This window comes from Falco cherrug, unplaced genomic scaffold (assembly GCF_023634085.1).
Source record: "Falco cherrug isolate bFalChe1 unplaced genomic scaffold, bFalChe1.pri scaffold_108, whole genome shotgun sequence".
Lineage (NCBI taxonomy): Eukaryota > Metazoa > Chordata > Aves > Falconiformes > Falconidae > Falco > Falco cherrug.
In genome coordinates this window covers 273796-301227 of record NW_026599301.1, presented here as the reverse complement: position 1 = coordinate 301227, position 27432 = coordinate 273796, and the positions used below count along the sequence as shown (strand labels likewise).

Here is a 27432-nt window from a genome sequence, read left to right as displayed (position 1 = left end):
ATTCTGTTTCAGAGTGCAGTCACTTCAAAACTAGGCGCCATGCTGCTAGAATGAAAAGCAACCCTTAACTCCTCTGCAGCCTTGCCCATCACGGTCAACGGGAAAGTTTTCAGCAGCAGCTATCTGAGCCTGAAGTCTCCCTTTTTAGGTAAGATTTTAACAACGTTGGAGCCCCTAAGAACCCTTTTCCATAGGGTTTAATCAATCTTGACATTTCTGTATGATGGGTACAGAACAAGGAAGAAGCAGGAAAGGTGAAAGGCTACAGTGTTCTTCTACCTGCAAAATTCCAGTTCTCATCGTGTCAGTAACTCCAGTCCGTAATTATTTTCTCCAACCACTGGAAAAATAACTCAAAAACATCAACTAAAAAGATAAGGACTTCTCCCATTAGCTGTTGCAAGTAAAATTTCTTCTTTCCTTGGAGCAGTAATTCACGAGTCTATTTTCTGCCAACACTGGCTTCTATTGGCTTCTGTCAACATTGTGAAAGAGGATGACTCCTCGCTGTCAAGAGTTCTTCGCTTTTAGCACAGGGAGAAATTCTTAGTCAAAACACTGGCAGAACCCTACTCCGAGGCTTCTGAAGAGACCACCATTCAAAAAAACGTATATAAAAAATTCACAGGGTAAACCAGATTCCAGTATTGTTGCCTGTCATCTATTGCTACCATGCATTTTTATTAACGGATGCCTGCAGTGCAGCGCACACAAAAAGATGCGAATCCCCCACCTTTTACTCTGTCTGCTCTTCTAGCTAGCATTGAAAAATGACTTCTGGTCATCTGAGCTCTTTCCAATTAGTCCTCACCTCTCCACTCTATTCTGAGGCTTCCCTCCTCATAAACTCTCTTACATAATGACTTTTTGCAGATTGCAGTGGACAGCAGCTACTCTTCTATACAGAAAACACGAGAACACCACTACTTTGCCTCAAAAAGAGATTTTAAGAATGTATTACTATGCGACAGTAACAAAGTAAATAGAATGGGAAATTCCAGCCCTCACTGAACATTTAATTGTGAAAGATACTGTACCTGTTCTCCAGATTTAGGAAATCAAGTTGTCAAGGATGGCATTTCAACCCTTTTAGAGTCAGAAATATTTGTGCTGCAGGAATCATGATGCTTTGCCGAAGCAACCTAAATTCCTTAAACCCAAATCCAAACATAAAATGTTTGAAAGAAAGAAATTTTTACATCTACACCTACTTCTTGGCACCTGACCTTCAAGGTAACATATGGCTAAAAACCAGCATGACGCAGCTGAATAAAGCCACGCAGGAAGAACAGCCGCCATGAAATGAGCCACGAAAAGGCAACCTTTCTGTGTCGGGAATATCGTAACATACCGGTCCGTTGTGGGGCTACGCTTCACATTACTGTGGAATACACGCATAACCAAAACTCAAGTTTTAACTGAACAACCTCTAACAAGTATTTGTGTGTCTTACCAGAACACCGTCACTGCAAAATAAAGGGCAAGAGAGGACCTGTTGCTTACCCATTGCAAATACAGGAGAGGGAGAAGAGCGAGAGGAGAAGGAGGAAGATACATCTCCTAGAGAGAAGTTTCATCTCTATTATTGTCAAAAGAACAACAATACTGGTTTTTTTCTTCGCCTAAAGCACAGATGCCAAAGAACTTGTAACTTCTAAGTAGAGAATACAAAGAGTTCCAAGTCCGCTTACTTTTCTGCATATCTGTTCACCTCTCTCTGGTTTATATTGTCAATAGCCAATTGCAGAAACTCTAAAACCTGAATGGCAAATTGTTTCTCATCCGATTAACAAGCGTGATTAATACAAAATACAACACAAATTATCAACTATACAAATCAATAAACCTCAGAACAAAGAAACAAAAAACCCCCATTAAGGTTACATACCCTCTCCCCAATACATAGCCGACCAGCTAGCCGCCTCAACTTTAGCCTTGTTTCCAAAGAAAAAAGAATTCCTGACAACACGCTGACACTCATTTCCTCCCATCTTGCCTCTCTTCCTCACCTCCCTCCCCTGCCTCTGAGCCTGCTGGTCATTTTCCATGAAACAAGAGAGGGAAGCCTCAGAGGAACGTGTTTGTACATGTTTCAAAACGACTGCCAGACAGGTAGAGATAAAGCCAGGCAAGTAATAATTCCTGCAAACTACAGCTACGGCACGAGCCCAAGAATTCCCCTTTGTGGCTCACCTGCAGCTCCTGGACAGCCTAGCCTACAGCCCCCTAGCCTGGAATCAGCCACAGCACATGCTCAAAGGACCAAGACAATCAGGAATGGGGGGGGGGGGGTGTTGAGCCCCTGAAAGAAAAGCAGACTTTCAGGACTGCCTGAAAAGGGGAGATGACAGCAAGTACGGTGTAGGAAGCGTACATCATGGAAGGGTATGGACAGTGCTGAACAGCAGGCTAGAGGAGGGAGCAAACGCATACACCGAGGTATATTTCAGCACACCACCTGCTCCCGGGATGCCTTGCTAGAGCCATTAATTTCTGTGGATAACTGGCTAGCTGAAAAGGGTCACATAGACATAGTCCAGCTGGCTGGACAAAAATGTGCATCGCTCTCAGCTTATCTGAAGTAAAGCAAAATACACTGTCTTTGGCTGTCCTTGTTACACAGTAACAGGAAGATTTTGGTGGGAAAAGAATGTTGCAGGTGGGAACAGATAACTACAGAAGAGAAACAAGGGGCGGGCTTGGTATTTAGGCAACTAACCAATAATGAGCTTAACTTTTGTAATATGTATGAGCTAATTATAAGAAGGCATAAAAGGTGACTGTAAGGTTCAATAAGCGAAGTCTGCTGATCACTCATATTGAGCAACTGTGTCTTCCCTCCGTCGCGACAAATGGCGCCCGAACAGGGACCCTAGAGAGGGCTGAACCTGCGAGCCACGGTTCGACGGAGATTCGGGTACCGGTCCTGAAAGCAGCGCAGGAGGCGGAAGGGCACAGTCCCCGCGCCCGGGAGCACCTACAGAGGGTCCCGCCGGCCACGCGTCGCCGAAGTCTCGCAAAGGCTGCAACAGCGCTGACGAAGGTATGGAGAGACAAGCGACGTACGATTCGCTCATATGCTTTTTAGAAAAGCGGAGCGTTCGGGACATAGATTGTAAAAAGGAATTACTCGGGTTATTAGCGTATGGGATAGCATCCGGGACCCCCGCGGCAGCGGCGAGCGGCGGCGCGGCCCGGCAGGCCCCTTCCCGGCCGCGGTTTCTCTCCAAGGCGGCACCCCCCCTCCACCCCCCCCCGCTCCGATCGGCGCCATGGCGATGCAAGCGGCCAAGCGAGCTAACATCTGGCTGCCCCCAGAGGTCAATCGGATCCTTTATATTTGGAACCTGCCGTATAAAATCACAGCAGAGGAAATGTAGGATATCTTTGGGAAATACGGACCTATTGGACAAATCAGAGTTGGAAACTCTCCTGAAACAAGAGGAACAGCTTAAGCTTCTCAAGGAAAAATACGGAATTGATTACAAACCCACCAACCCCCACCCCCCCCCCCCCCAAAAAAAAAAAAAAAAAAAAAAGTGCTTCAGATGTCACCTACAAGAAATGGGTTTCTGCTTTGAACTAGCAAACATCTCTGTGTTTAAAAAGAAGCCTTTTTGCCTTGATGGAGATAATTTATTCTGTATTCTGTATTTATGCAGTATTCTGAATGTGGAAATTGGTTGGGACTAGGAGGCTGGCTTAAAGGCATTTTGCAAACCGGATTATTATTTTTGATCGTTATTGTAATAATAGTTTCTTGATCAAAACCAGCCAACACTATTTGTAAGCATTAGGCATATGTGGAAGAGAATGCCTTTATTTGAATCAGCAGTTAAGGTGTAGTTTAGTCTGATGCTGTGGTTTTATCTGCTTCTGGTGAATTTTTGAAGTGATGAAATCAGAGATACAAGGTATACTAAGAGTTATGAGGTAATAAGGTAATAATCTAAGTAAGAGTGCTGTCTTTTATATCTACAAGTGCAACATGCTTTTATGTAGCAGAGAGAAACTTTAACAATAATGTTGCTTGAGCAAGATGTGCATGTGACAACTTGGGAAAAGGGATATCACAACTGGAGTGCAACAGTGTTTCTACGTCTGGCAGAGTGAAATCTTTCAAGACCTGAGTTTAGACAGTCTAAAATAAATTGTTAGCATTCAGAAAACCCATCTTAAGCCTCTTTTGCTTACATAGTGTTATGGAAGTCAACTGCTATTGTAGAGAATTAATGATTTTTTAATACATATTAACAAATACTACTATTTTAACTTGAGGCAGTTGAGTGAGAAACACGTGTAGCATTTGAGGGAATGTCAGCATAAATCGCACTTACAGTAAGACTGCATTTTTAATTACTGTACTCGTTAAGATTCGATGATGCCATAAGGCTAAGGCCTTTTATCACAGATTGGTTCTGAACTAAAAGGTGTGTGCACATGTAGATATGCACATTTGTGTTATTTTCCTTAATTGGCTACAAAATAATATAATTAGGTTGGGGACTAGATCTTGGGAATTTGTCTATTATACTTCTGTTTGTTAAGGAACGTGCATAACACACAGCACCCATGTAGGCTTGGCTTGTGGCATAGTTGTCAAATTTAGCATAGACATTCAGACAGATAAGCAACGTACTCTTCTTGTGTGTATCACCTACAAGCCATTATGGCTTAGTGTGTAAATCTGTATGTAACTATTGAAAAATCCACTTATGAATGTATATAGCTTAGAACTAATTTTTTCCCTTTGTTAATTCTTTGATATCAATGAGGTATTCTTCAGAAATTGTATGGACTGGTTGGTTGCATAAGGGCAGCTGTTATTTGGACAGAAAATTGTTAATGGTCAGGGATTTTCCACTAAAATATTTGCAAATATTCCTAGTCAAACATCATTTTGGTTTCTTTTTGGGTTTTGAGCTTGCATTAGTCCATGTTCAGAACTGTAAAATTACCTTTGAATGTTTTTAAACTTTTTGTATCACTGGAACAGAAAGAGCATCTAAATTAAAGCTTCAAGCTAACTTTATTTTTCAAGTATTTCTGATATTATACTTCTGAACTGAGATTTTATAAGTTGGCTGTGTATTTTCCTGTGTTAAAACGCTGTTATTGAAAATGGTCAACCAGGCCTATGTCGCCCAAAATAAAAACGGGGGAATTGTGGATAACTGGCTAGCTGAAAAGGGTCACATAGACATAGTCCAGCTGGCTGGACAAAAATGCGCATCGCTCTCAGCTTATCTGAAGTAAAGCAAAATACACTGTCTTTGGCTGTCCTTGTTACACAGTAACAGGAAGATTTTGGTGGGAAAAGAATGTTGCAGGTGGGAACAGATAACTACAGAAGAGAAACAAGGGGCGGGCTTGGTATTTAGGCAACTAACCAATAATGAGCTTAACTTTTGTAATATGTATGAGCTAATTATAAGAAGGCATAAAAGGTGACTGTAAAGTACAATAAACGAAGTCTGCTGATCACTCATATTGAGCGACTGTGTCTTCCCTCCGTCGCGACAAATTTCGTATTAGAAAGAAAATTGCAAGTACAATGGGTCTGTTCATAAAAGAACACTACAAAGAGATTGTTATGAACACCTTCAACATCTTCTGCGTGTCCTAAACCAAATTCCTCCAACAGATCCGCAAAACAAATCAATCAGATGCTTTATTAAATACTCCCGTCTAGAAAGATTACGAAGCTAAACCCAGAACTACATGCCGTGAACATTACCTGATTTCTGCTGCATTTTTTTAGGAGAGGTTTCATTCTTTTCCAAAACAGATGCAGGGGTCTTCAGCTATGAAAGACAACCCAATGACGACCAAAAAAAAAAAAAAAAAAAAAAAAAAAATCAAACTTAAAGTAACTACATAATATTTAACGAGCAGGACAAGTAGTCAGTCTGACACAAACAAATACTTACCTGGGAATTGTCGGGGTTCTCCAAAATGCCTGGAGGTAAAAAAACGTTTTGGGAAGTGTTACTTCATTTAGTTGAAGGTACCTTTCACTCCATTCAACATCAGCAGTTTCTACAACTAAGTATTACTCGCAAGCTTTATTCCATCGAGACTGCGATACTTAACATTCAATCCACTTCAACATCCAGCATTTGTATCGGTATACAAGAAATGGACAACGCACGCTTCCCATCGTGCGCCTTGGATTTAAGAAATAATACTCACAGAACTAGGACAATCCATAGGAAGCAGGAAGGACATGCTTGTTAACACAACAACAAGATCAAAATACTTATTTTGAGGAGCTGAATCCTGCCTTCTACAAAGATTATTTCAAAAGCCAAAGCTGGTCTGCTGTAACGAATTACCATAAAACAGGCCAGCAGCACTACGACTGCGATTATCCTACAAGTGTTTAATGTCGAGGAGTATTTTCCTTTCCATTGATGGGACAGAGGAAACGTGGGTGCGGACACAGACACCTCATACACATCATTCCATGAGGTAGAAGCAAACTAGTTCTTATCAGGTTGTTCGGGTCTAGCTTGTGTGGAAAGGAAAAAAACCAACACCTTACAATTGGTTGTAATCTGCATTTATAGCACAGTTCCAAATATGTAATTTTTAAAAAATTTTTTGGCCAACATGGAAATCATTTACAAACCCACACAATCTACTGGCCCACCTATATTTCTCAAGTCCTCTGCTTTAGTCATCTTGCAGTTTGAGTCCTCTCATGAAAGAAGTGCACGAAGTGTTACTAAGAAGGGCTCCACAGCAAAATTTTCATGTTTACAAAAGCGGTTAAAAAGCAAACAGCATTTGATTTCAGTAAACTTGGTGGTCTAGCAGTACAGAAAAACCTTAGAAAGATTAGCGTAATCACCTTTTACCTCCTTTTTACGCTGACTTTAAACTTCTCTTAGTAGAATCATACAAAGCATGACAACTACTCAGCAAGGGGATTTACAAGCTCCCAGGAGCTTTTAAAGTTTTGCTTCCAGCTTACTAAACTAAAACTGGACACGCTTCTTCAGCTATTCTATCATACTTACACTACAAGCAGGACTGACCGTTTAGTAAAGGAGAAATCCTTCAGATGAGAGTTCTACGCCAACAGCAAAACTTCCCTGCCATTCTACACTCCAGATGCTCAAGAGACAGCGGCACAAACTACAGGCAGAAGCCCTTCACAACAAACCCTGAACTTTCAGTCACATTTTAGCTCCTAGGCAAAGCATAACAGCAAGGTATCAAAAATTAAGACGGGGGGAAAGTGCTTGGCCAGATCATAGCTTTCTCCTGCTACGTTATCATCCAAGAACGTTCAGGTGTTCAGACAGGTCAGCCCTAAACCACATACACTTTCAGCACTATGCCACAAGAACCCGAACCCAAGGAGATACAAACACATCCAAAGGACACACGCAACGCAAACAAGGTAACTTCCCTTACAACTTGCCAGCAAGCGCCGTGAGAGCTGGTGTTAATTAACAAATACTAAGCACTTCACTGCTATAGCGCGCACCCACACCGTAAGCGCATTCCTAAGGCAGACATCGATAAAAGCTCACTTCAGCCTATACGTGTTTACAGACAAACATTTAGTCCACCACGAAGTTACCAGTGTGGCGCTCCCCTGAAACAATCCGCGAGCGTGCTCCGTGTCTGTCTGCAGCTGGAAGCAACACACCAGGTGATCCTTCTTCCGGACTTTCAGAATCCGTCTGTAGAGCATAACACACTGGCGTGAGCATCGGTACAAATTCTCAACTCATTTCTACGCAAAATGTTCCTGCTAAGCCAACTTGCACAGCATGGAATCACAAAAGCCTTTGATCAGCCCCTTGGAAAGGGCACGTCAAGGCACAGTATATTGGAAAATCACAGCAGACTTGTGTGTTTTCAGATCTTGGGCAAAAACCTCACAACTCATCTAAACTAGTCTGTCACGCTGGCAAACTGCACAGCCGCAAGAGAGAATTAACACGGTAACTCGAGCTGTGGGTTGCGAACCCGTAACCGCAGGTCTGGGGGGGGCCCAACTTTCGACTGAACTCGTACCCGATACTCAAATTTGTGCTGATGTTCCCCAGGCACACGTCCTGCAGTGGGGAGCGAACACATTGCTACTCCCGGTTGCAAGGGCTGAACAAAGACAAGCAAGACAAAGCTTACAGAAACCAAGGCTCTACAAAAAAAAACAAACCCCAAAACAACGCAGCAGCATTTGAGCCTTGTATTTTTAAGAAGCGGGTGGGGAAGAGTTCCTTCTTCCTCACAAGAAAAGTCAGAGGGCGTAAGCTACAGACTCTGCTCGCTTTCTTCTAACCCATTACCACAGACAGGAAGAACTAAAAGGGCAAACACAGCCAGCACGTGCGGTATCTCTGTTGAACATTACTCTCAAAAAGGGCCAAAAAGGTAGAAAGGCTCTTTCCCAAAGCAGCTCATCGTCTAGGCTGCAGACCCTAAGGGCAACCACTGAACACGTCAGCGGAACAGAGTTGTGTGGTGAAAAAGCAACAATCCCGCCAGCCCCGCTGAGAAGCTCAGACTATTTTAAGCAGCAAGAAACTTCACTGCCGCAATACTGTACTAGAAACCCAACTGCAAGGGCCAGTTGCCACGAGACCCAAATCATTAGCTCGACCTACCTTCACCCCAAGCCTCGCTGAGCAGCTAGCACACAGCACAAGTATTTCAAGGGCCCCCAGTTACAAACATACAGCAGAACCAGGAGAAGGGGAAATAAGCCTCAGCCGCGGCAGGGCCCAAGCTCCGAGTGCTTCTGGATCTCGCTCCCCACCCCCGCCCCACTGGGAACCCCGGTGTCCTTCACAGGGAATACCTCAGAATCCCAGGGAGATTCAGCATCTTCCTCTTCCTCTGCTCCCACTGCAGTCAGGGCACCTACAAATGCAGGAAGAGGGGAGACACTGAGCCCTTCTATTTCACTCTGCTTTTCCCCATCACCCCTGCGCCCAAAAGGTGCACAGCGGTTCTGTTGCTGAGGACAAACTAAGGAGCGAGTGTTGAATTCGAGGGTTTCTTCACACCCAGCACACAACATACCACGGTATTTCCTTTGGATCGCCACCTCTTGCCTCCTCTCCAGCAGGAGACGGCTATGCACAACAGCTGACACAGCTACAAGCAGCAGTGAACACGGGTTTGTGTCACGCTCAGGAAGAGGCTCCCCCACACTGCAGCCCTGTGGCATAGTGTTCTAGGTCACCTGCTCTCCAGTCTACAGCTCCAGAATTTTCCACTGACTACCACTATCCACTGTACAAGAAGTACCATAGAAACACCACCCGACACATCTTCACGCTAAGATCAGCAAGAAACAATGCTCCTTTTGTAGCGCTACCAGAAAAGATCTTCCTTGACTAGCAGTTTTTACCCTGCACCTTCCCAGTAGGTAGACACCTAAGCATTGCCATTTAAAAAGAGGAGAGGCTCACAGCCCAAAATCTCACCCCAAACACACAACTTGTCTCTATCTCAGGGGCCAACATCCCAATCTCTTCTCTACTAGGCACACGCAAGGCTCAGTCTCAGTAGGTTCCTGGCCAGATTAAACTATCTTCATTTCTCTGTTTTAAGCTAGTCCGTTAGGTAAAACTGATTCAGGATTCGCTCTCGTGGAGACACGCACACAAAAACGGGAAAGGAGCTAGAGACCAGTGAGGGCACCCGTCCTAGCAGAGGGGAACTGCTGGTTCCAGCCTCAGCTAGGACTACTTACACTGTGCCAAATGCAGGCTTATGGTAAAATGCACCGACAGAAGAGCACGTATAGGCACAACACCTGGAATACAGCAGGTTCTGCCAGGCCCGCTCTGTAGCATTTGATCAGCAGCTACACACGCTCTGGTAACATCTACCACACCACTCTACTCTCTGGAGACAGACAATGCAAAGTGTGCCTTCTCCTCCTGCTCCAAGACCCGAGGTGAGTACTGGAGTGCTCAGCCCTGACTGACGGGGCAATGCTTTCGAGCACACACAAGCGTGGCACTGGAGAGACTTTCTACGTTTTAAAACTGGACAAGGTGAGGCACTGGAACAGAACAGCTTTCTCTCAGATTGACTCAAATCTTTCCCAGGCTTCAGCCAAGAGCAATCACAACTTTTCAGTCTGACAGCACGGGCCAGAAAGGGGAATACTACTGTCACACCAAGACTCTCTAATCCTCCTCTTTTTCAACCGTGCGTTTTGTTCTGATCGCTTCAGGGAGAACACAGCAACAAAACCAAGAATGACACCTGCTCCATTTAGCATCGTTTGGAATCCAAGGCCACAATTTGTTCTTCAGGAACGAACGAAAAGGAACAAAAGCTACTTTCCTCCTTGCCAATGCCCACTAGGGTTCACAGGCAAGGGAAAAACTTACTGTTTCAGAAGTCAAGCACCATTTCAGTTCATTTACTGTGCATTAATATTTATAGAGGAAGAACTGGGATCAGTATTTACTAACTCACTTCTCTCACCAGTGTCGTCTTTGGAAGCACTGTGGACTTGATGGCTATCATTACAAATAGAATTTTTCACACCCTCAACAACTGCAGTTCGTAGCTCTTCACCAGTGTTTTCCTTTTCCTGCTCCTTCTCCTCTTCTTCCCGTTCAGGTGATTTTTCCTAGAAGAGATTGACCAAACAGCTGGAAATAGCAGAAACAAGCACCTTCTTAGCCACCCATCGACAACTTTAAAAATGCTTTTCCTGTGTAAGACAACAGGGAAACTTTGTCGAGCTTTGTTTTACAACACCTTCAGTTTTTCCATGGGAATCTCTGAGGAGACAGCAATGACATTAGCCCTAAGTCATTAGCCCTGGCTCTGCAAAGCTCCTGAGAAGCAATTCTTCCTGTCAGCCTAACTCTAGCTTTCATTTCAGTTACATTGTTTTGGAACACGCTCCTTTTCCTCTACTTTGCTCCAGGAAAATCACTAACTTCCTGCTCTCAATCTGACTCAAACTTGTTGGTTCCTCACTTTCAGCCATCACACCAGGTATTTTACTAAATGGCAATAAATCTTGACAGATAAAAAACTGTACATACAGCTGAGAAAAACTGAATTTATTTCAGAAAAATTATACTGCCTATTTGTTTTCCTGCAAAACCACTGCAACCAATTAAAAAAATATTGAAAATACTGCCCAACGCTGTTCTTATACCTAAGAAACTGCTTTGGCTAGGAGTAAAGGCATTTTCTAATATAAAAAAAGGAAGATCAAAAGATGGATATACGTGAAGTATTAACAGAAATCCAGTTTACCTTTTGGTTCTTACCTTTATTACCCTTAGAAAATACCTTTGTGATTGAATCATCCTTATATAACTTACTTTGGTGCTCGAGTGAAATGCTGCTCTTACGTTTTCTTCATGCCTATTCAAGCACAAGTGTTCACTTCCTTGTTTCGGCGCTTCACACACTTTATTATCTACTTCACATTGCTCTTCTTCTGTATCTTCATCATCCACATGTTCAAGAAAGACAGAGTTTGGTCTTTGACTTTCAAGCATTGGTTTTTTTCCTGCTGACAAAGAACTATTATCACTTTCAAAGCCATTACTGAAGCTTGACTTTTTCTCCTTAAGACCACAACTATCTGAGAGAAGCTGAGGTGTCTCTTTTTTCCAGTTTGTCATCTCAGAGTCATCATTTCTGTGAAACTTCACCCGAATCATGCTTTTCTTGTTCCAACTTTCTTGTTTATCTTGCAAATTATTTCGATTTTGAAAGACAGTTTGCTTTGGTACCGACTTGCAAGATACTTCATTATTCACCGTCTTTGGAGACATGGCAGTTATGTCAAAACAACAAAAGGAGTTATGGAAATGGCAACAGGCATGTTACCAGATTAATGGAGTAATCTGGGAGTGTCTGGAAAAGGAACCAAGTCAAGGATGGGCAGGATGGAGGAAGGACTTGGCCAGGGACAAAGGCTTAGGAGGGGATTAATAGCTTCATTTTAACAACATGACTTATGTTTTCTGAAGTGCCTAAGTGCTGTGTTTTCAAAATGCTACTTTTCTCATTTACCATAGGAAAAGAAAAGTTTAAAAAACGACTTAGCAAATCTACTTTTATATATTAGCATACTATGCAATCTTTTCCAAATAGCTTACTGTTTTTCCTGAACTGCTGGGAAACATTCATTAAGAATGTCAAGTTTGGCTTCTGCAGCTTCTGTAAATAAAGAAGCCAAAAAACAATTATTTTTTTTAAAAAAACCACTAACGACAACAACAAATCTTTTGTTCACATCAAATCTTGAACACTAAATGTCATCAGGCTGTCCTTTTGATAATGGTCAGGTGCTGGCTCCATCCTGTACTTCTAAGTACAAAAACACTCCTCACGTATGCAATTCAGTGAGTATTTCACCCCCCAAAATACCGTGCAGGCACCCTTCTGAAAATTGTGCCCAAAACTATGGTTACATGCATAGCAGTTCTAAAAAATCTGGGTTTAATATTTGTAGTACTTCAGTAAAATTCAGTTATATTTAAGATCGCAGCTTCTGGATGCTTACTTGCAAGTGTGCACAAGGGAAGTAACTGTTAAGAACCCTAGACTTGCTGCGTTAATTAGTCCCTGCAAGTACACTCACCACAATATCCTGAAATTTCAAAAACATGCCCAAAAAAATGCATAATTTATATTTAAATCAGTGCAAGAAAATGAAATCATGTTAAAACTAAACATGCTTGCATCTCCAGTATTGCAGAGTAGGTTGAATTAGAACACCGGTTCCTCATCGCTGCAGAATCCCAGAGCAACAGAACTGATGCTCCAGACATCACTGCAGAAGTTAATAATTCTTCAGAACACTAGCAAAAAAAAAAATAGGCCTGAGAGCTTGTAGCTGACAAAAAGAATACTGCCTAAGCATATTCAAAAAAAAAAAAAAAAAAAAAAGAGGGAAAACATGCAGTGTGAGATTACATGCAAGCACAGAATGCCATCTCAATAGAAGAAAAAAAGATGACCCGTTTGAGTAACTCATCCGCTGAGCACTCTTGAGTAACCTGAGGAGGAGGAGAGGAGAACTAGGTGATGAAGAATTTCAGTACATCTTCATTAAAAAGTGCCCTTTATCAGTTAGGATTCTATCACGAAATCTACAGGAAACATTAACAGTGTTTGAGGAAGAACAGAGCAGGTTATATTAGTAACTTATAAACTTAAAATCTGACTCAAATGACCAAGAACAAACAAAACTGTGGGGGTTTATCTCGTCGCCTATGGCTCTTTTGCCTCAAACCACAGATCTGCTGCATGCTCTGCCACAGCTACAGGTCTTTTAGGAAAAACTCACAGCAGAAAAAAGGCTGGCAGGTCAGAGACTGCTTCTAAGGAGAAAACAATATTGGCTAGAACTGTAGTTTCTTTCAATCCCCCAGAAAACTTGCCTTCAGATCACTTATTTTTACAGGACATTTACTGTAAATACACCATACCTTGGGAGAAAAATCGAGCTCTTCCTCAGAAGCACGCCAACTGACATCGCTCCCCTCTTTCTCCAAGCTTCTTAAAAAGTAAAGCAAAATGAGTACTGCGTCTCTCCAATCATTCCTCAGGTATGTGCTGGGTATGTTTAAAGTCTTACCCGACTGAGTCTCCTTGCGACAAGTCGTCTGTTGCTGTTCAAACATTAATTGACATGTTGAAATTAGATTTGGCATGCTAAAAACCAACCAGCACATACAAACATTTAACCTGGACAACTCTACATGTCATAGCAGAATGAAACTTTGGGGAGTCAACTTTACGTAAGACAGCATGAATGAATGAATGCATTTCCAAACAACTGCTTTTTCAAGTCACACTGAATTGACAAAACAAAAAAGACTAGAGTTATATCTCCTTTGAACTTTTATACCTAAAAGTTTAAGAACTACCTCTAAACTAAAAAAAGCCCAGCATAGCATGAATAGGCTACGTTAATAAACAGTTAACAAAATACTGGTGCTTTAGCAAGACAGTAAATAAATGAACTGCTGAAGTACTCATACTGCACACACAAGCACACCCTGTTGACAGAGATTTTACTGGTTTATATACTCTACTAGCTGGTGCTCTACCCACTTACAGGTTATCCTGAAAAGGTAAAAAACATCAAAAAGCATAACCAAGATCTAATGCCTATCCTCAGGTAGAAAAATCCCCAGCAGGTCTCTATGCTGCACCAAAAAGGATAGTCAACAGGCAAGACAGGCGTAACCAGGGCAATCTATACTACGCTCCAAGCTTTCATCAATTAAGAAAGCAACTGGCACACAGGACCACAGGATAAATCAGGTCACAAGGGACCTCGGCAAGTCTCTCAGCCAACCGCCTCCTCAAAGCGGACTCAGCTCTGAGGTCAGACTAGGCTCACAGGAATTTTCCAGTCTGATCTTGAACCATTCAAGGAGGGAGACTGCACAACCTCTCTGTTTTACTGTTCTCACCATGGTGAAGCTGCCCACATTCCATTAGAAATTCTCTTGTTTCCATTTATGCCTCTTGTACCTTTGCTTCCTGTCACGCACCACTGGGAGGCACCTGTCTCCGGCTTCTCCTTACACGTGCTGCAAGCTGCTGCTGGGTCCCCTTCAAAGTCATCTCCTCTCTACACTGAACAAGCCCAGTTCCCCCAGTCTCTCCCCAAAAGGCAAGTAGTCCTGCTCCTGGCAAAGTTTGATGGCCCTCCACCGAACTCGCTCACGGATGAAAGACCACTCTCTCTTGCACTGGGGGCTCAAAATTATACCCAGGGAGCTGGACACAAGCCAGGGACTGCCAGGTAGCAGCGTACAATCCCCTCCCTCAGTCTCCTGGCTATGCTGCTCTTCATACCGCCCAGGACACCGTTAACCCTCTCAGCCGGCAGGGCACCCTGCTGGCTCATTCTCAGCTCACTTTCTGCCAAGACCCTCTGGCTATTCCCAGCAAAGCAGCTCTCCAGCCAGGCAGCTCCAGCACGTGCTGTAGCAAATGGTTGTTCCTTTCCATGTGCAGGACTTGGCATCTGCCCTTGCTGAATTCTGTTAAGACAGGCCTGACAGCCCATTTACCCAGCTTGTCAAGATCCCTCTGAACGGCAGCGTGGCCCAGATGCACATGTTGCAAACTCAACCATAGCGCACTCTAGCACACCACTGATGCACTAAAGAAACCTGAACTCTAGGAATCCAGCCTGAAGAGTGCGAAAACCTCTCAATTATCAACAACTAAGATGAAATAAAAGGCCTCTTCAATTCCCAGGACAGAAAGGACAAAAACAAATAGAGCCTCCACATCGTATCTATTTCAGCACTCCTCAAGTCCTCGATAATTAGTTCTCGTTAACTATCATCACAAAACGAAGTTGCTTATAAATAGGAGATTGGTAGCCTTCTATAAAGTTGTATGATGAGAGCCAAACCGAGGTCTTAGACAAAATCATTAAAAGGAAAAGAAAACAAAGGGCATATCATGTTGAGTAAGTTATCTGAACTTTTGCTTTCCATGCATAGTAACTTCAAGCAATGATCAAAACCAGTTCCCATTCTCCTTTAAAAAGCAAGAGAGAAAGTTTATGAGATAGTTTTCAGACAGATCTTGATGCCCTACCATAGAAGTGGGATCTAGAAAAGTAGTATCTAGGGATCACTTGTTTCTACTTTAATTGAAGTCCATTTTCATTTTGGAGTAACAGAAGAGCTTTTTTTTTAAATAATATTATTTACTATCACTAATGACACAAAGCAATCACTCAATTCAGTAATAAAGGACCTGTGCAAAACATGCCAACAAAAAGCACCCCAAGCCTGCTCTCAAACCTAATTTATAAAACCAAAACCATCAGAATAGAGACCTCCAAGATAATAAACATCACAGGTGTGTTAGTATTTGTACATCACGCAACATGTTTCACAGTTGAAATGCTACTGTATAGAATACCTTTCTTTGGTTTTCCTGTTCTTGATGTCTGGCTAGGAGATTGTGGCATTCCTATATCCATTTAGGGAAAGCCATGTCAAGGACAGACCAAACAAGGACACCAGAATAAATGTGAATTCCCGGAAATTCAGAAAACCTAACCAGTACATTAACAAAGCTGTAGCAATGGGAGAATGTACTGTGACCATCAGCCTACTCTACAGTTACAAGAAGCAGAAGCCAAACCTATCACAACCTACAGAACTCTACTCTTAAGGGACAGTGTCAAACAGTGTAACTTCATTTACTTGCTCCATTGTAGAATACATATATTCCAATATTTTGAAACACCGAAACAGATTCTTGGCAGTTTACTGTCCTGCCAACTTTGCATTTCTCTCAGCTTGACTAGTCCTTGCCCAGCACTGACTACCAATGCAATTCCTTCGTATTTGTAGAGCGTTTTATACATACAGCACACTTAAAATCCCTCCGTCTAAGCATCCCAAAAATCTGTAGGTGCCAACAAACTTTGGAGATATGCTAGCCAGTTGTGTCAGATGGTGCCTGATGCAGACACAGCCCCCTCCTACCTCAGTTTGAGGTAAAAGCCCTGCATATATTGATTTGACCATGCTGAACTGTTCACAGAGAGAAGCTACGCCACCAGCCAGAACGCAGGCATGACAAGCAGTCAGAGTGAATACCCTGTTCCCCCAGGGCTATAGGGCAGGCCACAACTGGACCAGAACGGGTGCACTGACTGCTGTGAGTGTCATGCATGTGTGCTTGTGTGTGTACGCGTGTCTATGTTGTGGAACAGAAGCTTTAGAATACAAATCACCATCTGCCTGCTCTACCCATCCTACTTAGTAAGAATGGTGTGGTTCTGTTATTGCAGCTACCCAACACCAAACGTCTGTGTGACAAGGCCGTAACATTTGCCTCAGAGCAACAGGGAGTCCTGCTTATATTGATGTTACCACAAATACATGGAATGGACGTGGCAAGAGGACTCCTATCAAAAACACACACGTAAGAGTGAAAAAAAGGACCTCAAGATTGTTTCTCATTCCTTCTCCATTTCTCAATTTTCTTAAAAGGTGATACAGCAGATATAAAGCACACTGAAGCACTCGTTTCTTTTCCAAGAGCTCTATGACGAAAAACCAATGGTTTCTGTAGGAACAATACACCAATACGCAGTGCAGCAGCTAAAAAAAGCTGCCACTGAAGACATACTAGAAATCTGAACCCTCGCTTTTAGAAAAAATGCATAATTACTTTTTGCCAAAGAAATTTCAACTTCAAATCTGAAAAGTCTGTCATTCGATATGCTAGAGGTGGAAGCCATTCATTTGGAGGTTTTTGCAAGTCTGTCTGTAATCAACAAAAAGGTTCGTGTTCTGACAAAAAGTATACACTCAAATAAGCATGAGCCAACTTCTTAAATATACCGACTTGCTCACTAGAGGCGAGTATTTTGAACAATGTTCAACAAGTGCAAAAGTAGCAAAAGGAGGAAGGACTACATTGAAGATCCCAGAAAAATAGGAATGAAGAGCAAGATTAAAACAAAGAATTCAAAGTGGGTATTCCTCCGTTGTCTCAAGATCAGTCTAGCTTCTCCTCTAACAGGGGCTTCAAAGCTTTTACTGCAGCCTGTCAAAGGGACTCAGGATGCAGGACCTGTGCTTTGTGGGTGCAAGCAAGAGACCGCAGAATCAATGCCACCAAGTGTTCCCTGCATGCTACTAATCCCTCTCACTCAACAGGCCGGGGTCATTTTCCAGGAGACTGAGCACAAGGAGAAAAAGATTCGTACTACTCAAGAAAAACAAGCCCTACTATGAACAGTTTGAGAACACAGCACACTTTCTCTTCCCAAGTCCTTAACCCACATAAATATGCTCTTCACACTTACTATGCCTCTTCAAGTGAGGATTTCCCATAACATTGTGGACTTATGCTAGTAGTATTACTGTCTTCAAGGAACCGAGCAAATCACTTGGTTCAAGAACCCCTATTTCCCTGAGGGCATATCAATTTTGGAATCACACAACAGTATTATTCTTCAAGCCACATATTTTAAAATAACCCGGGCCTGTCAGTCATCACAATGCGGTACCACAGCAATTATCTATGTGCACAGGAGGCAGCCACAGAGTGCTGTTTGGGTAAAAGCAACATTTTGTTGATTAAACTACCTGTACCAAGCCCTTTCCAAAAATAAAATAAAATATAAAAACCTCCGCATCTTCCTTCAGTCTATCAAGAAACTTTACACATCGCTGACTAGATCAAAATAACTAGTCCTAAGTCAAAGGAACAAAGTTTGGCTCTAAATTAAATTCCCCTATCTGGGAAAAGTGAACTCGGAAAAATAGCCCATGTTTTGCTCATATTTCACGACATATTTAAAAAAGGAGTAATAAACTGTGTTTGAACACTGTCTGCTGCCCATTTGCCACAAAGTTCTCATGTAACACCCTTAAAAAAACAGAAAGGATAGAACTTCCCACTGTAGGGCCTGAGATGTAAAGTACAAGAAGTTCGATCTATATTAAAAGATTAGTTTTCTAAGATTCCTCTAGGGCTATATGAGCTCATAAGCATAGACTGGATCTTAAAAATTAAGGAGTTGTTTGTTTGGTTTTTTTAATTTAAAATGAACTCACTGAAGGAGCTAATTTTTTGATAACAAGGCAACTCAATTTTTTTTCTGGATCACAAGTTAATATGGACTTTTTAACGTTTATTTCATAAAATTACTGGAAGTAGAAGTGTTATTTATTTTTACTGGAATCAAACTATGTCCATGAAGATACAGTACACACAGAAGTTGCATTATTGTTTCTAACCAAGTGACTTTTCCAAGACGATTTTTCCTAAGTATGTCTCTACAGCACCTACACAGAAACAACCGTAACTGATGCTGAGAAATAAGACAACTCACTAAAAGCAGCTTAGTGCAGGTGAAACTATTAATATTAAAACACCACTGCACAAACTCAGTGGAAATCAACAAGACATGTACAGTCCTGCTAACTCATCTGTTGCTTCCCAACCACAGGAAGATGAACAACTACTCAGGATGAACCTTTTGCAATTTGTTTTCACAATCTGAATGGCCATCTACAGGTACAAGTACACACCCCAAACCCAAAACCACTCACCTAGTTCCTTCCCTGTCCCCCTTCTCTCTCGGTATGAAAACCTAGACAGATGGGCAATCTGGCAGGCAGAACGCAACAACCCCGTACGTGGGCCTGTAGCACACAAACCGCAGCTGTCCTCACCCCTGACAAGAAGCACCTCCAACCAGCAACAAGTCAGCATATTCACAAAGCTTCTTGTGCTACTCCACCTGATGCCTCCCCTAAAGTCAACGGCGAACACAGCGAGCGCTGACAACACAAACCCCCTAAAGAAAAGGCCACAGTGATTTTCCTCGTGAGCTCCTGCGTGATTAAAGATCCTACCTCCTCTGTCCACAGCAGGTGCACCCAACGTCAAGCCAGCAGCTCTGGCCCGGTGAGGAATGCCAGGTACTGTGTCGCCTTGTGCACCACCTTCGTCTCCGTCTCCCCAGAATGCGTATGCCACCAGTTGTGTACAAAGACTATATAGGGAAAGAGAAGAAACGTATTTGGTAAAAACAACCACATACTTGCTTATACAGTTTAATAGAACAGTTAACAGCCACTTATCCACCCTACACGTATTCATAGCCGTAGGAATTCATATACTTGTATGCATTCACTGAGAGTAATACACACAGAACTTACTGCACGGCTACTACCTACTTCAATATTCACTACAGTCACGTTCACTCTAGAGGTGCATATCCACACCTATGAAGCTATTAGCTCCAGCTCGGCACAATATTTTCAGCCTAGCTGTTAAGCACACATAACCACCTTAGAGAAGGGATACGCACAGGTACAAAGCTATCCATAAGAGGGGTGAAACTGCTTAAGATTTTAACAAAAGGGATATGTTAGATCTCTGAAAGAAAAGGCTGGTAGTTCCTGCTCATTGCAGTGGAAGTCAGTAAGGACAATGGTGCTGGTCTGAGGAGAGGACTGACATGCATTTCAGTTTGCCACATTCTACCTCTGGGTAACTGTAGGATGCAGACATGTTTTAGAGTTTGTATTGGGCAGGTGCAAGTTTAGCATCAAAACTTGACATCTAACAGACAATTCGGGGCGGAAATTTTCTTCAACATCCAGATTAATAGTAGACACAGGGAACAATACGTATCAGAAGACGTCGCCGAGCACTGTCTGTCCTGAAGCTTTCAACACACCATTAAACCTTGCTGCTATTACCAAAAACATTCAAAAGCCACACTGACAACTGACAACCTATTCTAACAATAAAGTCAAAAATTTACCTAGAATATCCATGAGTAACAGCATAATCCTCAGCTGTCCATCCGTTACTGTCTTTATGGAAAAGATCAGCACCATATCGAAGAAGAACTTTTATTAAATTAAGCTGTCCACCAGATGCTGCAGTCATAAGTGGGGTTCTGAAACACCAAAAATATGTTATGAAGTAGATCATTTGACACAGACACTGTAATTATTTTTATTCCTGTTTGCTCTCAAAAACTACTTTCCTCATTACTGAATGAGCAAAAGAAAAAGCAGTTTTCATTAAATATTAAGAGCAACCATAAAATGCAAGAGGGAGTCAAAACAAGCAAACGTTCGATCTTCAGACAAAGCTTCCACATAGACAACACTCACGTACAAACTACGCCACTATGCAGGAGATGTTTTTTCAAATTGAGGCAGTGCTGCTGAGCTAACAGCATGTTTCCTGCCAGAAGGGCCACCACAGACAATGCCTTCTTGTAACCCTCAACGAGGAAAGCACCCACTGAGGTATGACAACAGCCAAGCGCAGATGTGCTTTCACAAGTCACACAGAAATAGCTGCTGTGTGGCTCCCCGGGTTTTTTCAGAGCTCACTCTCATGCCTCTGATTAATCCAACCTAAAGAATACTAAAGAGACCCATGCAGAGTTTTGACAAACCACTCACCTTTCACAGTGATCTCGAGCATGCACATCAGCTCCTCTCTGCAGAAGAAACTCTGCTATATCTTCATGACGTTCAGAGATAGCAAGAATAAGCGGAGTGTTTCCCTCCTGAAAGGACAGATAAATACATTTAAAAATAAAAGAAAAAAAACCCTACAAGAGAAATACTAGTACAACTTTTTGAAAGAACTTCTTCAACAAATACAAAAATTTACCTTATTCCGAGCATCAATATTGGCATTATGCTCAAGTAACAGCCCCGCTACGGTTGTATTAGGAGATCGGACAGCAAGGTGAAGGGCAGTGTTGCCGTCAGCATCCGCCAGATGGGGGTTGGCACCGTGCTCTAGCAGAATAGCTACACATTCTTCTTGCTGGCACTGTACAGCCTGGGAACAACACGCAAAAAAGGAAGAACTGCCAGCACTCTGTTACAATTGCCCCAGCTTCCCAATGCTGGAAAATAAGAGCACCTTCAAAGCTGAGCTAACATATGCCTATTCCACGCTGATTACAACATGCATGCTTCTACACAGAGCTGTGTAAAGAATCCTTCCAGCCACCTCTCATTTAATGCACAGTTGACAAGCCCCACTTGAAAGAGCATAACATATTCCACATACCTTCATCAGTGGTGATCTGTTGTCACTGTCAGTAAGATTTAGTTTACACTTGTTTTCTACGAGATATGTAACAACATTCACATGGCCATTCGCAGAAGCGAGATGCAGAGGTGTCCTAAAAGTTAAACATATTAAATTAGCACAAACAGACAACTAGAGAAATAATTTCAGGCTGTGGTAAATTGTTATGACCACAAGTTTCACTTTGCACAAAGCAAGCTTAAGAAAAGATTTCTCATTCTGTTACCAGTAACAGCAGTTGCGCACCAAACACCCGAGACTGGCCAGCAAAACCCCTCCGCAGCATCTGCTTAGTAAGCTGCCATTTCCTTCACTCTAGAACTTAATCTGCACAGATTCCTGTGCCCAGGTGGTGGTCACTGCCTCCAGCAGGACTACACCTGTGGCACAGCAAAAAAGACCAAAGCTTGGGAATCTGAGAACTATGGCAAGCAACCCTCTAAGTTCTAGGATTATTCACGTGCCAGAAGTGTCTCAGAGATGTAGATGGGCTTTATATAAAGAGTATTAGCGTTTCCCTGCACTTCGAGGATTTCTGCTTTTTCTCTAGCTTGCTTACTACTGCAACAAAACCAAGTACTCACTTGCACCAAAGTGCCCCCCATTACATGCAGCAAACCAGACAGCAGAACGCTGTAAGCCTGAGTACAGGAAAGTAATACCCGACCCTTCAGATACGTGTAACTACGATAGTCATAATAAGCCTACTACAGAGGAAGTCCTCTCCAGGGAGGGAATACTGTGTTTCCATAATACATGACCAGCATAAGAAAATGAAACTCTTTTCTTCAAGTTAAAGCCTTGCCAGAGGAAAAAAAAACAAACAAAAAACCCCTCCTTCAAACCACAGAACATCTTAGGTCTGATGTCAATTAACCAGCCTACTTATACTGAAAGAAATTGCCCAGAAAGTCCTTGCATGTGTTTCCCCCTAAATCAGAGGCACAAATCAGCACAAGCTTCACTCTGTGCAAAAGCAAAGCACCTGCTGCTCTGCAGGACACCTGTCCCAACAGAGCAGAAAACAAGCTAGAAAACAGCTGGGACCTTCCTCCCTTGAAGGAGATGCAGTAACAATCCCACAGTTCCTCAAGAACTGAGGGGAACACCAGCACTGGTTCTGAACCACATCGCTGCAGGCAGGTCCTTCTCTGTATTTAGGAAAGCTCAACTAGCCTTGCAATTGTTTGGGTACCTTGCTGAGACAGGAGCACAACAGCTCCCTGGCTAAGGGGGAATGGAAAGGGAGAGGTACACAAATGCAGTGGCAGGTGATGCAGAAACACAGTAATCTGTAACACAGATACTTGCTACAGGGCAGCTGACATCCTCCTCCACTGCAACAAAGATGAGGATGAGAGAAATACAGAAAACTTCAAAGAATTTGGAATGTCTTGCTACAGACAGGGAACAGACTGGAGCACTGACAGAGGAGTAGCTCAAGAGCAACTACCACCACTTTTTGAGAAATTCCCATGGAAACATGCGGGATTCTTCATCTCTGAAGAAACGACTGACTGAGATTATCTGAAAGCTAACCAGAACTGGTTATGAAGGAGTCCACAATCATCTGAAAGCTGCTACTACCAACCACTAGGAAGCATGACAGACGTCAAGTAGTCACTATCAGTTCTGCAAACAGAAAAGCCTTCAGAAAACTTGGACTTGTTGCTGTCCTCCTCAACCAAGCCTCTCAGTCCGTCAACAGGAGACGGCTCTGCTTGGAGCGAGGCCTGCTGTGCTCCACAGAAGATCCACTTCAGGGAACAGGCTGGCAGAGAACACCAGTGCTCAGGGTTGCCTGTCCCTGCAAGAGGCCTCCAGTAACACCGAAGTTCTTCTGCCACCCAGCCCTGGGGACACTGCCCAGATTCTGTTCCTGCTCCTGCTGCTGCTACGCTGATCACCTACAGAGTAGAAGAGAACTGCTGATGCCTGAGCAGCCACGAAACAACCCCACTGGGAAACAGCAGGCTGGCAGTACACACTTTGAATGGCCCTTGAGCCGACAACCCAGCAGCTACAAGCCAAGCAATGAGAGCGCTGGAGTTCAGTCTGACAGGCAGCTGACAGGGTCAATCTCCCTTAGCGATGAGCTCTGACCCAGGATCCATGACTAGCTGGCATTGTGCCCACAGTGCTTCCAACTACAGAGTTGTGCCCGTCTCTGTCAGTGAGGCTGAAGGTTTTGCTAGACCACCTCTGAAAGCTGCCTGCTCCTAACTGATGCTGTATCAAGCGTACTTTCGGGAGGTCTTATGGGCTACAGGACCCACTTTATGGAAGGAACCTGTTGGTGTGATCCTTGCCATGTTCCTGGTGCAGGATTTTGCTTTTGGAAATCCTGAGCAGCAAACCTGAGATATTCATACAACCAATGCACACATTGTTGCCGTTACTTTGCATTATTTCCTATTCTTCACCTCTATTTCCAATGATACCAAGTCTTCCAACACGAAGCCCTGAAACGCAACTGCATCTGGTGGTCACTCACAACACACATCACACCCACAAGCACTAAGAGGGCACAGGTGGCCTTGCAACCCTCATGGCTGGTACAGAGGGCAGTGGCTGCAGCAAGTAGGCAGGCTCTGGCCACCAAATTGCTCTCAGCCTCGCTTTTCAGCACTGGGCATTATCACGGCAAAACCACCACCGTGCTCATCATAGTATGCTGCCTTTTCTTTCTTCCCTCCCTCTCCCCCCCCGCCCCCGGCTTGGTTTTTTACAGTTTGTGACTTTATTTGTCCTGTTATAACACTGATAATTGCCTGGCACACAGAAGGAAACCCTTCAGAGGAAAAGAAGCTTTCTAGACAAGATGAACTTGAAACGCAAAAACTAGCGAAATTTCGTACCAGGGTCTGCTAAGAGCTGGTGACTGACTGCTGACTGAATCAGGAAGCAGTAAGAAGAAAAAGAGAGAAACTTTCCGAACTATTTCCATAAATGCCATCGGGCACCTTGACTCTGGCAGCTGAATTATGCACAGAAGTGCACTCAAGCCACCTTAAATGGCATCCCCCACCTGCAGCTGCATAAACAAATACTGGCTGGCAACACTCAGGCACACAGCCCACGTGCTGACTGGCTGCACTCTTCATCGCCTTCCTACAAATCTAGACAGTTTCAGGTGTTTTCAGGGCAATAAGCTAGCTGGCTGGCAAAAGTCCAGTCTTCAGAAAAAGACAGCCCAGGATGCTGAAGTACTCCGATTAAACCAGCATCTCCTCTGAATGTCATGGATGTTTTGACTCAGAGTCTTTTCAGAAAAGGCATTAACAGCTCAAAACATCCAAGACCCAAAAACTTCAGCTGATTCCCTTATGCTTACGGTGGATCATGAGGAGCTATGCTGCAGCCCAGGGCTTCTCCCTAAAATATAACTGCCAAGTACTTGCTGTGCTTGACTCAAAAGCACACATCCTACCACCTGCCAGAAGCAGCAGCTCCCTCTGCATGGCACTGCCCAGATTTTCCAATCCAAGGCACTAATTAGCTGTACCAAGGCCACAGAGCAAACAGCAAAGTAACTGCCACCTAAGATCAGACTGATGTTGCTTTGGCTGCAACATCACAGTCACAAAAGGCACATCAGGCAACCGTCCACACAGCACCAATACACAGCACACTTACCCTTTCCTAAACGCAGTGCTTACCCTCTTTTACTCCAGCTGAGGCAGTGCAGCTTGCTCAGCTCAACTACTAACCCCGCACGCCGAGGCCTCGGAGGTGCATGCACTCTGCCTTCCAAGCGAGCCTGGAGAATGGCCCTGAGGCTCCTTCTGCAACCCCCCCGGCCAGGCTGCTGCCGGCCCCCTGCCGCTCCTGCGCCCCCAGGCAAGGCAGCACCCCCGGGAACGAGGGCACGGAGGGGGCCGGGGCAAGACGGGGGATGCTCGGCCGACTCCAAGGGCTCCTGGCAGCACAGGCCTGGCTCCCCGCCCAGGCTGAGGCTCCCCGCGGCGATGCTGCCGTTCGCTCCCAGCGCCCTTGAGCTGCCGGCGGCTGCAGCTGCACCTGCGGGTCCCGGCGCTGCCCGCAACCCCCCCGCACCCCGCCCCAGCACCGCCCGGCGCTGCTGCCCCCCGCCGCTTACCGCTCCGCCGTGTCCCGCTCGTCGATGCCGCATTTCTTCAGTCTCTGCCGCACCTGACCCAGGTCGCCACGGGCGGCCGCACGGTGCAGCTTGCCCAGCTCCTGCAGCCGGAGCTCGTAGGCACCGGTGGGGAAGGGCTTGGCGGCGCTGCCGGACGCTGCCGGCTGCCCCTTCTTCTTCCTCCCGAACCCGAAAAACCTCTTCATCCCGCGGCAGGGGCGCGGGCACGGTCCCGCCTCAGGGAAGGGACGGCGGGAGGCAGCCGGTGGGCCGGGGCAGGGACGGGGGATCGGGGGGGCCCCCGGGGCAGGGGGATGGGGGGATCGGGGGGGGCCCCCGGGGCAGGGGGATGGGGGGATCGGGGGGTCGGGGCCCCCGGGGCAGGGACGGGGGATCGGGGGGTCGGGGCCCCCGGGGCAGGGACGGGGGGTCGGGGCCCCGGGCAGCGGCCCGGTACGGCTGTCTACGGAGCGAACCACCAGAGGGCGGGAAGCCGAGCGCACAGGCTGCTCCTCAGCGCGGCAGCGGCGGACAGCGCCTCCCTCAGCGGCGAGCGCGGCGGTTAAACGGCCGGCGGGCTCTGCTGGCGGGGGCGGGGTCTGCTCCGGCGCGTGTCCAGCGCGAGTGACGTCACTTCCTGCCCCGCGGTGCCCGGCGGCTCCTGCGCGGTGCCCGGCCGCGGCGCTGCCGAGCGGGGCCGGGGGCAGCGAGAGGCGCGGCGGGTGGCGGCGGCGCTGCGCCCCCCGCAGAGCACTCGGGCCGCTGCCGGGAAGCCCGGGGGGTGCCGGCGTACCGGGCAGCAGCAGCTCCCCGCTGGCCCCGGCGGGGCCCGCGCTGCGAGCTCGCGGGGCGGCTCGGGCGAGTCGGTTTTAAAAGCAAATGGCTCAAACTGGGAAGCGCTTGTCGTTCAGGGCAAGGGCATCTCGTCAGGGAGTTATGGCCAAAACAGCTCTGCGAGCAATTTGCCTCCTAGCTTGTTGAGCAGTCCTGCTTGTGTGCCATCGTTAGCCCTGGGCAAATGGATGCCAAAGGAACAAACAGCAAGGGTTAATATAGCGGGAGGGGGGCTGGGGGGGGCTGTAGGCACCATCTAGTTACCTGCCTTGCCATGACAGGGTCAGAAAGTTACTTTCCAGTAAATGTGGCCGAGCTGGCACTGCCACAAAAGAACACAAACGCGCACTGAGGGTATGGAAACGTGGTCCAGAAATCAAAAGACAGGTCACGCCTTTGGTGTAGATAAGTTGGGAACCATCCTCCTATTCTACTGCTGCGGTGATGCCGCTAGGTAGTTCAGCGTGGTGAAACCTTATTATAAGTACCATAAGGTTTTGGGGTGATGTCACAGTCCAGTATACCCTAGATGGTGTGACTCATGGAACACCTTGGCAGCACACTTCTTCCTCTTAGAAACTGTCTCTTGCCAATGAGTTTGTGAAAAACGGAGAGATGGGAAAGAAATCCTCAATCAGAGAGAGGGACACACTTCACTGTGATTAGCAGTGAAAATATTGATGACAACAGGACAGGAATCTGGTACCACTTTTTAGGGAGAAGATTCAGCCCTTTGAAATACCTTCTTTTTCTTCATCGCTAATAATGGTACAGCTCCTAAAACCTTCATTTTGCTTTCTGGAATGAGCCTTCACAGCTTTATCAAGCCTGTTCGCTCTGGCAGTGTTCTCGCCGACCAAAGTGGCTGATGTACAGTCACTTTCCTTAGCTGATCCTCAGTGTATTAGCAGCGT

General features: G+C 45.0%; 1 long non-coding RNA gene and 1 pseudogene across 1 annotated transcript; both read right to left on the bottom strand.

Annotated features, from left to right (window-relative positions):
- The window catches only part of LOC129735022 (ankyrin repeat domain-containing protein 26-like), a 64690-nt pseudogene extending 38702 nt beyond the window's left edge, over nucleotides 1-25988 (bottom strand).
- LOC129735035 (uncharacterized) lies at nucleotides 7024-11684 on the bottom strand. Its single transcript, XR_008730506.1, has 3 exons — nucleotides 10456-11684; nucleotides 8819-8880; nucleotides 7024-7694 (listed from the first exon to the last, which is right to left on the bottom strand). It is a non-coding gene; the product is annotated as an uncharacterized LOC129735035 (long non-coding RNA).
- Nucleotides 25989-27432: the final 1444 nt, after the last annotated feature.